The sequence below is a fragment of the Gallinula chloropus genome (assembly GCF_964237585.1).
Source record: "Gallinula chloropus genome assembly, chromosome: 1".
Lineage (NCBI taxonomy): Eukaryota > Metazoa > Chordata > Aves > Gruiformes > Rallidae > Gallinula > Gallinula chloropus.
The window spans coordinates 181,370,008-181,383,985 of record NC_140085.1 but is presented as its reverse complement, the minus strand read 5'-3'; positions in this window follow the sequence as shown (position 1 = coordinate 181,383,985).

Below are 13,978 nucleotides of genomic sequence, written 5' to 3'. Positions count from 1 at the left end.
CATGCAGACCAATAAAAATAACATAATTTTTCAGGAGTACCAGAATACGAGTTCTTTTGGCAGAGAATTTTGAACTCTACTAGGAAACAAATTGGCTCCTGTGCTTTGTGTGTTGCATCCTTTTCACATGAGTAATAAGTCAAATGTTCTTTTAAGATGTATGGGGCCCGATTCTGATCTCCAGCAATTTAAATTTTGAGTAATTCAAGAGATATTCCTGAGTTACACTACAATAACAGATTACAATCTGGTTCTTATTCTGTAAGAATTTAATATGGTTATAAAAAGGATATTCATCTTCATTTTCTAAATGTGTAGCAAGTTACCTAATTAATCCAATATTGTCTTCATTCTGGAGGAGGCTGTTTAACTCGCATTTCGTTGTCAAATACCATGCAGACAAGCTCATGCGGTGGTAACATTAACTAATGATTGAGTTATCCAGATATACAGTTCTATCATTAACTTGAATTACAGTGTAACTCCAATTGTTTTCAGCAGAGGAGGACCACGTTGCTGAAAGGAAGAAAGCACGCTATTTTTGCAGTCGCTATGCAATTAACTCATATAACCTCTGTGCTCGTCATGCTTTGTATAAGATCCAGGGTGACCAACTGTAGGTCACTTATATGAGAACAAAGACCCTGGGGCTGAGAGACAGTTTATTAAGATAATACTGTGGTGTGAAGATCAACTGTCACAGCAGTTGCCAATGAAAATGTGTCTCTATTTACTGTATGCTTGCAGTAAATAAGAGTTGCCTGAGTTGGGATGTTCTGAATACTAAAGGATGGGGAGAGAGCAACCTGGTCTAGTGAGGACATCCCTGCTTACTGCAGGGGGGTTGGACTAGATGCCCTTTAAAGGTCCTTTCCAACCTAACGCGTTCTATGATTCTGTGATTCTAACTGGATAAATGGTGGTGGTGTGAGTGTGGAGCCAACCTCACCTCAACTTTTCCATAGGTTCTCCTTTGGTGCTGGTTGTTCTGTGGATTTTTTCAAGCAAGGCTGAGTACCTACCATTTGAACCCCAGGATATTTATGGCTTTTTTCCTTTATTCTGCCACTTATTTTCATGAAAACGAAGGGACTCTGCCCTCTGTCAGTTGTGGTCGCACTTGACCAATGTCACCCAAAGTAAGTGAAGAGGAGGGAGGAAAACCAGAGGAAGATGGAGATAGGGCATCATCTGAGCTTTATTCTCAGGAAGTAGGGCTAAAAAATATTTTTCTTAGGCATTTCTCTTTTCAGATAAAACAAGGTTGAATTGAATTCTTTCATCCATGTCAAGGAGTACAAAGTGTATTGTCACTTGCCGGTGTCTCAGTGTATTTGTCATTGGGAAGCCCACAGCAATATGCTTTCCAAATAGTCTATGAAAAATTGGACATATAATCTGTTTAAAACAAAATATCTATTAAAGCAAAACAAATCTGCTATGGCTTGTGGACCGCTTGTTGCCCTTAGAGTGTGTACAATGGCAAAGCTGGCGCACTTCTACTGACCACAGTAAGAGAAACAAGTTCTTCCTCACAGTGCCTCTACACAGCTGTGTTAATTTTTCTTCTAAAAAAGCCTTTGATAACAGACAGCTGACTTTTGAAAGTGTCTGACTTCAGCTTTACAATTACACTGTATCTTTCTCTCAGGAGCACAAAGGAAACCCCGTGCTTAGGATTCACTTTTGCAGATCCTTCCCTCTTTTTCAAACATTCATCTGGAAAGACACCATTAGCTCTGAAATGCCCTCCCTGCCTTAGCAGCCTCGAAGAAGGGATGCGAACCCCAGCAATAGTAAATTCATTAATGAATTTGTACTGTCTATTGTTAATATTCATTATATTCTAATAAGCGGTTTGATTTTCGGGACCTTTCCTCCTCTCTCCCAACTGCAATGGCTGTTTGTTGGAACAGCAAAATATTCACTGGTGGAAAGTGGAACCCAAAGCTGTTTTCTTACCACACCTCTCTGGAAAGCATTTTGAAAATCCACTTTATTTATGATTCCTTTGCTAATTGCTTTATCAGCCCATTTTTTTTTTTTTCTGATAAATTAGTCATTGACAGTTGATAGAAAATTTATTAGTACTTTATAGCATAATAAAGGGTTTGATAACTCTGCTTAATGAAAGACCTCATGATTTCTGATGCTCTGTGGCAGTAGTATGTGCTGCCACATGTAGCAGCACCCTGATGTTTTTTTATCTTTTAATTCTCTTACTTAGCAAAGACCAGTCATCCTAAAAAATCCAGAGCTGATGCTGGGTTATGCTGTGTCTCAGGTGTTTAAGTGTAGAAAATCATTCAGGCATTGCTTCAGCTCTGCCTTAATCCCATGGGAACTGAGAAGTTCTGGCAAAAAAGTCCCACTGCTTGACAGAGACAGGGCTGAGCCCCGGAGCTATCCCCATAGAAGGAACCTTCCTTAGTCAGTGAAATGAATTTCACTGACTTTCCTTCCAGCTCTGGTTTCTAGAGTAATTTTTAAAATTATTATTATTATTAAGGAATGTAGAGCTGTGTTTGGTTGTATGTTTTTTATTTGGTGTAGCTAGTTTTTTGGGATGTTTGTAGGCTTGTTATTTTTCTTTAATCTTAAGCCATGCCTTCTGTGCATCTATCTCCCTAGCCCTTTTTGTTTTGCACTCTTGTTCCTTTCTTTTAACTCTCCTTTCTCCTTCTCTTTGTGTCTGTCTGTTCCATGTCCTTTTACCAATTTCCTCCATTTCCTTTATATTTCAGACTTTCTATTTTCTGTTTAATGTGCTGCCCTTTTTATTACTTTCCTTTTTGTTGCTGCCCTCACCCTTTCTATTTACTTTTCCCCTATTTTTTTAATATTATGAGGCTCTATCATCAATGCTCTAATTAATTTATTTCTACAGAGATAAAGCTGTAGACTTTTTTTATTACTATTTTTCTTTAATTTTATATTTGAAATTTGCCACCAGTGTTCTCTTTCTGGAATACCATGTCATCTACTCTATTTTTCTTGTTCAAAGGCTTAGGAACTTGATCTGTCTCAGGCTTGGGACTCAAGTAGGCTATCCTGTCACCCGAGTTCCCTGCTCTTAAAAACAATTTGTAAATAATAATCATAGAATCATAAAATGCCTTAGGTTGGAAGGGACTGTCCTGGTTCTGACAAAGCCAGAGTCAGCCTCCCCAAGCAACCAGCACAGGTGAGCTGAGTTACCTGTTTTCTTTTTCCACACCACCTGACATCACTCCCCCATAAAAGGGGCTGGATGGGGAGGGGCCTAGGCTGTGTGCTTCCAGGGTAGTCTGGGTGTGGCTGGGGTGGTCCTGCAGCACTCTGTGATTGTGATAAGGTACTCTGCATTATCACCGGGTGTGAGTGTAATTGGCTGTTACTGTTCTACTTTCATGGGTCTTTTGTTAGTAAACTGTCCTTATCCCAACTCACAGAGACTCTGTCTTTCTCCTCAGGGAGTCAGTGAGTAGTGTGCGGTGCTCAGCCACTCTTTGGGGCTGAACCACCACAGGGACCTTTAAAGACCATCTAGTTCAACCCTCTACAGTAAACAGGGACACGTTTAACTAGATCAGGTTGCTTAGAGCTTCATCAAGCCTGACCTTGAATGCCTCCAGGGATGGGGCCTTCACTACCTCTCTGGGCAACCTATTCCAGTGTCACACCAGCCTCATAGAGAAGAACTTCCTCCTAATGTCTAATCTAAACATCCCCTGGTCTAGTTTAAAACCATTGCCCCTTGTCCTGTTGCTATATACCCTTATAAACAGTCTTTCCTCAGCTTTCTTGTAGGTCCCTTCAATTTCTGGAATACTGCTATAAGGTGTCCCCTGAGCCTTGTCTTCTCCAGGCTGAACAAACCCAGCTGTCTCAGTCTGTCTTCATAGGAGAGGTCCTCCAGCCCTCTAATTATCCTTGTGGCCGTCCTCTGGATCTGCTCCAAGAGAGGGCTCCAGAGCTGGATGCAGTACTTCAGGTGGGGTATTACCAGACCAGAGGGGGAGAATCACCTCTCTGGGGGCAATAATCTTTATTTTGCTCCTTACATTATGTAAGATTGGTAGTGTGAGATGCTACCTGTCCCTAAAGTAATAGTTTTCTACAGTTGTCAGAATTTTCATGGTTTTCCTTGAAGAAAGGTGCTTGCTTTTACATAGGGATCCTTACTTTGAGATAGTGGTTCCCAAGAAAGGAATATTTGCACTGTAGCTTTCATGTGGGTAAGTCAATTTGAGAGATGTGGTTATGTATCATTGAGGTCCATAATCTTGAATGTTCAAAAAACACACTTGCATGTCTTTGGTATCAAAATCTGAGTGTGAAATAGGTAGTACTATTGGAAAGCTAAATGAGTGGTGAGTCAAAATAATTAAGGGAAAGTAAATAATCTCTAAGGTTCTCATTCCCCATGAAACTAATTTCATATCTTATCCTTCATGTATTTAAAAATAGTTCCCTGCTAATTCAAGATGCTTGTGTACTATGTGTGTGAAGAGCACTTCAGTTCTATTGAAAAGATGGCAGATTAGGGAGTTATTTTTCAATGGGCTAATTCTTTTTTTTTATTATTTTATTTTTTAATTTTAAGAGAGACATTCATTTGGGCAATGTGAGCAGATCTTCCTGGAAAAACAGCTTGATGTGAGTGTGAGAGAGTAGGTGATTATCCAGCAATTCTGTGATGGCTCATGACTGGGAAACCTTTGGTTTTGTCTTCAAAGGCATATGGCTGGCAGTACTTTCTCAATGAAGGTGGGCTTCTTTCCCAGTCTAGTAAGGCCTTAAATGTTCTGCCATACATGCTTTCCTGCTCTGCCTCTGAAGGTCCTGTGTCAGTGACTTGACTATGGAGTATGGACTATTGTTTTGTGGTTTTCTTCCCCCTTAAATTAATAAAATGTACATTGTAAGATGGATGAGGTGTATTAGAAGGGCTAAATTGCTCTGGACCTGCTGGTCTACCACAAGTGAGTCTGATGGTGGTCTCATGGGTAAGTGATGAGGTTGCTCTGTCAACTCCTTCAGTATCTTGAGTAGTTGTCTTAAGAGGAGGGCTAAGACGTGTTCATGACATGTCTTCTGACTCCTGTGCTGAAGAGAATAAATCTAATTTCTTTCTTTATTGCTTTGTACATCCTGCCCTTCAACTCCTGAGGTTTTTGGTTGCCAAAAGGTATACTGCAAATGTAGATTTCTTCTTCTTACTCATGGAAATGCAGGTAATGAAATGAGGTGGGAAGGCTAGAAAAGTGAAGGGACTCTGGTTCATAAACACGGTGTGTGTGGAGCATGATTCTGTGCTGAAATGCATGGAGGGGCTACACAAACTCACTCTGGGCGTGTACCTTAAGTGCTTGAATTCAGAGCTTACAGAACATATGTAGTGCAGGCCATTGGGCTCTGAATTGCCTGCTTTAGGTGTCTGAAGATCTGCTGAGTGTGCAGGAAACTTACAACAGCAAGTATAAGTCATGGCAAAGCTGTGTGTCTGAAGTAGACAGTGTAGATGTATCCCCTCTGCATCCGATGAGGATGCCGTGTGTAATTTACTAAATGGGGATGCTGACCTGTTTGGTAGTGAATTTGGACGAGATGAATATGGGGCTTTATTTCTAGACATTCAGCCTTTGAAGACAAGCTGGTAAAGCTGTTCTTTAATGTAAGTTAACAGAGGCTTTCTGGTTTATTGCCTGCAGATCCTCATGAAAGTTTAGAAGAACTGAAACTTAGTGCTTATGTCCTGCCGTCATCCTTGTGCTCCCTGAAATCAATGAGGAGTTCTGTGCAGAAAAAGTCAATGCTGGGCCAGAGCCCTGCAGATTCAGTGGAAGAAAAGAAAAGAAACCCACCAATCATGGGTGTAGGATTAAGCCTATTCAGGGTAAAAGGGAATTCTGTAACCTGTTATCTGCAGCAGGAAAGCTGTTTTTTATGAATCGATCAAAGAAAATGTTGAAAATAATTGGAAAAATGACTCGAGGGAGGGAAAAGCAGAGTTAAGGAATATTAGTAGGAGGCTGATATTGTTTGTGAAATCAGACTATTCTTCAAGCTTTCATATGCTGTATGTGGTGTATGGAAAAAAAAAACACTTTCTCTTTTACCTCCTGAGAGAAGGCATGATTTTATCTCAGTAATTGAAAATAATCTCTGAAGTTGCTCCTTAACAAAACTTACATGAACCCCTTTTAAATCAGTTGTTATCTTTCGGTGAATTTCTCAATAAATGCCTGGGCTTGGATGGCATGATCCTATATAGCGAATAAGGCTGCGCGCAGCCTGTGCGTGACTCAAAGCGCCGCATTTCTTGCCTAATTATGGTGGCATTTGGCAGTGGTGCTGCAGTTAAAGGTGCTTGTTGGCCTTTCTGTTATAAACTGTGTGTACTTGAATGGCTTAATTCATGCCAGCCAGAAGTTCAGCCAGCTATCTGCTTAGGCGTATTTTCCCCTTCATTAAAAATCCTTAAGTGAATAAACCGGGTTTGACTTCTGAATTTCCTTGTTCGTATCTGTTTGTCTACCAGTCTGTTTCTTACCTCCAAAAAAAGGAAAAAAAAAAAAGCTTTGCTTCTCCTTAATTTCCAAACTTTCTGTTGTGCAACATATGTGGTTACTGTTCGATTACTTGCATCACTCTCAGCAGTCTGGGCTGCTCAAAGAAAGCCATGCCTGTGAAAAGGGGGGAAGGAAACACAAGAGCATATGGAAATGTCTGTGTTGAGCAATCTGTGCGTGATGCTGTCTGCGAGCAAGGATGATTTCGGTCGCCTCAGTTACTGCAACTGGGTAATATTAATTTAGGTACTTCTCGCTTACTAGGGATGTTGCCAAGTCAATTCCTCACCGTTCCTTGAACACTGAGCAATCAATCCCTCTAGACGTCACTCAGTAGTCGTATTTGTCATGCTTGCATTAATGCACATACACTATTATGCTGTTTCCCACTGCAATATGACCAGTGCTAGATCTGGTTGTATTTATTCCATGTTTTTTGAAGGGAGAAGAAAAATCCAAATGGACTCAACTGGCCTAGTAAATGCTGCTAAACTGTTTGCTCCAGCAAAATGCAGAGCGAGTTTTACAGAAATACTGATAAAAGGGGGATTTTTTTTTTCAAAGCATCTCTTATTTGGAGGTATGTGTGTTGTGTTTTTGTTTTTGGTTTTTTGTTTTTTTTTTTTTTGCAAAGGGCTTCATTTGAAGTCTGTTGAACTTAATGAGAGTTTTCTGAGTGACCTTCTAATGTCTGTTTAAGGCTGTGAAGGCCCTCAAGTGGTAATGCTGAGAGGTGTAATTGGACCTGTAAATCTCAGTAGGTCATTAAGTCTAAATCCCAATAATGTTAAGACCAGGATGCACGTAACTGAAGCAAAGTGATGAGCATAGTAGGAAGATTTATGCATGCATTGTCATGCATTAGTTTGCACAGTACTAGAAATTATTTGTGGTTTTGGATTGGAAGCTTACTTTCTACCTTAACATCATCCACATGTATCACCTACATGTTTCTCGAGATTTATAAGTGAATCTTTTGGGGCTGCAGATTTTTTTGCATATGAGGAGGTCATAGAACATGACCTAGGAAATCTCTTTAAGATGATATAAACCTCTCAACTCTCATCATGTAACTGTCTAAAACCAGTTTTCAAAACACTGCTGCACCTAAAGCATTTGCTCCTAATAATGACAGCTCAAATTTTAAAGCACCTATGTAAGTTTTTCCTTTAGCATGTAGCTCTCATGCAGGTACATCCCAAATAGGGGTGCCTGCAGCAAGGTGTGCTGTGAATCCACCATCTCCTCATGTACTCTATGAGAACCGCCAGATAATGAAAGCCTTGATGTTATTGGCAGTGATGGGAAAGGCTTTTCAGTGTATTCCTTGGGGGAAGAAAAAAAAAAAAAAAAAAGCTTCACTTGGCTCCAGGAGAACATGTATCTTGCTTCCCCCAACTGGAAATTATGGTAATACATCTTTATTTTGTGGCTTGAGGTGGGATTGGTTCTTGCTATAGAAGTGTGTAAGCAAGGGGTCAAAAGCGAATCAGTGCAGCAGCCTGCCTTTTGCCCGATGTCATTTGACTGCCAGCTATGTTTCCAATCCATCTTAATGTCCCCTTTCCACTTTCACGTGGGACAAATTTTACCTTGCTTTGCTTCAGTCCTCTTCCAGGGATTGTTCAGAGAGATGATCTTTGTACTGTGCCCCCAAGGCAGATAACCCTAAAATGTATCCCAGTATAGATGGGAGGAAACAGTTAAGATCAGTAGGGGAAAAAAAAAGAAAACCACCCAAAGAATGAAAAAATCAGACTTTCAAAAATTCAACAAACCATTTATGTCAGAAATCCTGGGTACAGGTATTTTTTTTAATCCAAGGTGGTAAAGGAAATGTTTGGTATCTCATTGTATTCTGCTATTACAACACATCCAGGTTTCTGAAACATGAATTTGTCGTCGTATCTGCTTCCATTTATAACTGAAAAGAGAAATTATAAAAGCTTATTGCTTGGTCTCTGGCCTTTCTGTGCAAAGGAATGTGTGCTGCCTTACCTATTCTGAGAGACTTTATTAGGGGCTAGCCCTACGAGTGCTTGTTAGTGCTTAGCAGCATCAGGGGCTCGAGTGGAAGGAGAAGAGAAAAAGCAGGGTGTTTGTGTGTGTGTGTGCTTTCCTTCATTCTTCAGGCAAGGATTTGAATTTGTTCTGTAATATTCTGGGAAAGCGGTGACTTTGGCTACACCTCTATCTGTTTTTTGCTCAGTGGATGCCATAAAACCTTCTACTGTATTTGAAATAGTTCCATAATATTTTTTAAACTCTACCTGTAATCTCGTACTGGGGCCTCTAACAAACATTAGTATTCATACACAAAATAATACATGAGGTACACAACCTGCCTAAGCTAGAGCCTGGCCTGAGGGCTGTGTGAAAGGACATAAAGTAGGTTAACCAAACAGCTGAGAATTCCAATGGTAGGGAGATTTAGTTGTGTTTTGTCTGTCTCCTGGAACAAGAAATCAACAAAGTCAGGACCTGGGATGACAAGAAAAGATGTAGCAAGAACAACTTGCTGTGGCTGAACCATTGGGCTGCTCTTTGCAAAGAGTGAGCAAATTCAGAATAACCAAGGAGCTGCTTTAAGCCAAGCCTGTGCTCCTGGCAGAGGATAGGTCCCATGTGCTGGTAGAAATGATTGGTCTTTGAGGAACTCTCAGCCAGTCTGGTGGGGGTCACACCAAATATTCCCAAGTATAAAAGGTCCTAAAAAATATTCACTTTACATAGCTAAACAGAACAGATCTGTAGTTTTCAGGAATGGGTAGTACTTAATTTCATGCGATACACTCAAAAATAGCAGAAGGAACTGGAAGTTGGAACACAGTCAGGCTCTAAAATACGCAGCATTTTCCTTGCAAAGAAACTTGTGTGGGGATATTGAAGCTGTCTTGGTTTAGCTTTGCTATTTAGTTTATGAAACCTGTTTGGATGTTTTTGTTTTTCTGCTTATGCTGCATAACTTCATATATACATACATATATTTTCACTGCAGATATGGAAGTGTTGGAGTTAGTGTTGGAAAATGTTCTTATTTTTTCTACATTTGAGCTTCCATTTCAGAAATAACAAGATCAGGATAAGAACATTCGCAGGATCAACACACTCCTCTGGGCTGTCATTACAATGACAGAAAAGAGATGTATAGTGAAACTTCACTTCTATGTGCTGTATGTGGTGTCATTCCCTTAAATGATATGAATGGGAGAATTATCCCCGTGGATGTCTGTTATGATCCTTCTCTCTGGAAAGGTCGTTGATAATTGCTGTTTGTCATTTTGGAGAGGATTTGTTCAAATATATCTTGAGTATTCATTTTCCATAGATTTATGTCTAGGGGACTTAAAAGTGACAACAAAAGGAGTGCATAGTAGAAAATAACAGTTTACACAAAAGCAATTTTCAGTGTTTTATAAGTAAAGGAAGGAAGGAAGAGGGAAGATTCTTTTCTCTTCATGCTTTTCCCAACTTCAGCTCTTTAATTCATGCCTCAAACCCTCAATTTCTGCCCCTCTGTTTGCCCCAGTCCGGGTTACGGATAAGAGGACCTTTCACTTGGTGAAAGTTGGGGAGGGCTTGATAGCATCCATAAGAATTTTGAAGTCCAAGTATTTTTCTTACCGTGCAGTATTCTGTTTTTTTTTCATGTTCAAATTTTTTGTTGTCAATTTTTAGGTGTTTTGACTGAATTATCAATGTTCTTTACATCAAAAACATTGCTATTTGTTTTTACAAACCCTTAGAAAAATACATCCAAAGGGAGGAAAGAAATGTATAGTTTGCATCTTCAGACTGCTGCTATGTTGTGATAAGAGTATCCTGACTGAGGTTTGATTTGCAGTCTCATTTGTTTGGCTGCACAAACTTGTATGTCATATACATGTCACGGAAGGTTATTATGCCTCAGTGCAGGGAAATTTCTCCCAGAAAAAGGTGTAGAACTTACGCTGGCACCTGACAGAAATTTTAGTCCAGTTTAGACCTAAGAGATAAAAACCAAACCAAACCAAAACATGTCATGAGCAACAGCATTCTTGGCTTAATTTTATATTCCATTGTACTTCTGTATAATGCCATTAGGCTTGTATGCAGGAAGTTTGACAATGGAATTGGATCTCTTAGTTTAGGAGGATTTAGAAAGAACTGGAGGAAGGACAGGCTCTGGTTGGGTTTGATTTCATCTAGTCCAACCCCCCTGCCAGAGCAGGATCATGTAGAGCAGGCTGCACAGAACAGTGTCCAGGCGGGTTTTGAATGTCTCCAGAGAAGGAGACTCCACAACTTCTCTGGGCAGCCTGTCCCAGTGCTCTGTCACCCTCACAGTAAAAAAGTTCCTCCTCATGTTTAGTTGGAACTTTACATATTCAGGTTTATGCCCACTGCCTCTTGTCCTGACACTGGGCACCACTGCAAAAAAGACTGACTCCATCAGAGTTGCTGGTTTCTGGATTCACTGACAGACTTGCCTGTTTTTTCAAAAACTTATTGAGAAAGAGTTTGTTTGGAAACTGTTGTATTTATGGAATCTCAGCATCCAGTTTATGATTTCTGGTTCAGTTGCTTTATCATGGGATGTCTCAGGGCAATAAGCTGTTGGAGCCGGGAGCAGGAGCAGCAGATGACCATTAGCCTTAATGGTGCCCATTGAAGTGGGAACAACTGGTGCTGGAGTCTTAGGAAGAGAGGTTTCAGCCAAGCTACTCTGCAGGGAAAACAGTGGGAACATTCAGTATTTTTCAAGAAGCAAAGCAAAGTAAGTTTATAAGTAAGACCCTGGGGAACGTGCTGAGCTTCAGGAAGTTTAGGCTGACTTCTGTAGGAAAGAAGTTTGCTTTGCTTGACTGTCTGGCCTAGGAGGAAGAAAATACCCCATCCAGGTGACAGGGTGACATGATGTGGTTCAGCAGAGGAGTCATATGTGGGGAGAAAATGATCTGATGTTCCTGCTGGGTTTCTGGGTTTAGCGTAAACTTACTTCAGGAAATGGAAGCAGAGAAATACAAGGCTAGGTAAGGTAAAACTGATTGTGTTAGCTCTGAACCATAAATCCTGAGTGCCTATAAGAACCTACTCCTGGGAAAGACTACGATTTAGATCACACGGGGTCTTTAGTATCTTTGCACGCCAGAGCTTATTGAATATGTGTGAAAATGCACTGTTCAGAACAATCGTCTCAGAACAAGGTAGGGAATTTTTACTGCAGATTCTGTCTTTAATGACACAGGTTGAGACCCTGTGATTGTATTGCCTAGTCCTGAATACCTTCTTTACCAAGAATTAGGATAAGCGCTTTCTTTATGGATAACCCAAAGCTATTCTTCTGAGAACCAGATAGAAGGATATCTGTGTTTGTCATATACCAAATGTAAATCTGAAACAAATGGTCTGCAGACCCTGCTGTGGTTCAGATATCTGGAATCCTTTCTCAAATGTGCATTTTTCAACAAGTTGGGCTTCCTTAGTGTAAAACCCATCAATCATCTTCTTGTATATCTGCAGCGTGTGGCAGAGCCAACAGGGCATGAGAATCTAGACTGCCATTTTTTTGAAACTAGAGGAAGTAGCAAAGGAACAGATGACACAGAATCACTAGGTTGGAAAAGACCTTTGTGATCATCAAGTCCAACAGTACCTGTCCTCTACTATATCATGCTAAATCATATGCCTAAGCACCTCATCTACCCATCTTTTAAATATATCCAGGAATGGTGACTCAACCTCCTCCCTGGACAGCCGGTTCCAATGCCAGATAGCCCTTTCAGTGAAGAACTTTTCCCTAATTTTTAATCTGAACCTGCCCTGACGCAGCTTGAGGCTGCTCCCCCTTGTCCTATCACCTGTCGCTTGGGTGAAGAGACCAACATCCATCTCTCTACAACCTCCTTCCAGGTAATTGTAGGCAGCAATAAGGTCATTGCAGCCTTTGTATTTTTTTTTTCCTATTTGTCATATGTGGCAGTTTCTAAAATGTCTAGTAAACTACATGAGCATGCATCCTAGATGGTGTTGATGTCTTTGATGGTGAGAAAATGAGAAGGTAGTTTGGATCTTGAGATGGAGTAGCCTGAATTCATGCTGGATAACTTTTAAAGCGTTTAATAGAGCTGTCTGTTCTAGAAACATAAACGACCCAAGTTTCCTTTGAATGAAGAGAAGCAGATACTTTATAGGTCTATATCTGCAGGTATAGATCTTGGTTTTTGCATGGCTGAGACCTTCTGAAGAAACCTGTTCCTCTGCATTGACTGGACAAAGAGTCTAGGGTGGATGCATTCTCAGCTCGGGTCCTCCAGCTGGGAACAGAAATTAAGTGCAATTTCTCTTTGGTACTGTGAGAGGGGTGAACAGCAGCTTCTTTGCAACCTTTCTTCACCAACTACATACTGTCATGCAGTAATTCAAAAATGGATGGGCTACCTATACAACTGAGGTAGCTAATGATCAGCCTTCCGCTGTATGACAGATGGGTGGGGGTCTAGAAGAAATGCTGACTCTCCAGGTCCTATTGTATGCAAAAGCAAGAAAGAAAAGGGAGTGTCTGTAACTAATTCATGCTTTCTGACAGTCTTCCAAGGTACAGAACAGACTGCTGAGACCAAGCAGTGAAGTGACTACTTACCTGTGAATTTCCTAGGTGACTTTAGAGATTGAATTTAAGGGTTGAAGAACAATATGGTTTTTGTCAGGTGCTTTAGGTCTGCCCAACTCCATTGGAAGAGATGATGACTCCATTTTTAAGAAGGGGAAGGAAGGACATATCACTGACTTGTACCAGTCTAGGAAGGTAACTTATCCTTTGAGTGCAAAGCTGCACTGTAGAAGGAATACATGAAAAAAGGGGGTAGACACATCTTCCTGGGTATCCAGTTAAGAATTTGAGTATAACTTCACAGAGGGATTACTACTTTACATATATTTCATATCACAGCAAATTGGAGTTGTTTAAAAGAAGCTCATTAGCAACTTTATTATAAGTTAAGCAAATTACACTTTTGATCATTTAACTAATAATATCTTATTGAAGAACATTATTCACTAAATCTAAATGCACTGGGCAGTACTCATGTATGATTAACAATTAATTCATCTCATCACTGCATAAAGCCCAGGATAAGCATTACTTCAGCGTGTGAAGTTTGCTGAGCATAATGCTATCAGTGTGTGATCACACCTTCCATGCCTCTCACCTATCTTTTGTATTCCTCCTAAGGGATGTCAGGTATGGGTAGTGGAAATTGCTTAAGTATAAGTTAGTAACGTTGGTGGGGCCCAGTGTCTCCAGAGGACCTTCCTGAGGCAGACTCCGAGCAGCCCCTCCAGCTGGGAACAGGACTTAAGTGCAACTTCAGACTCTCTGCTGACTCTTTCCTCTGAAGTGTCTGGCCTCCTTTGCATTTGCTAGCAGGCATTAAATCAACTCA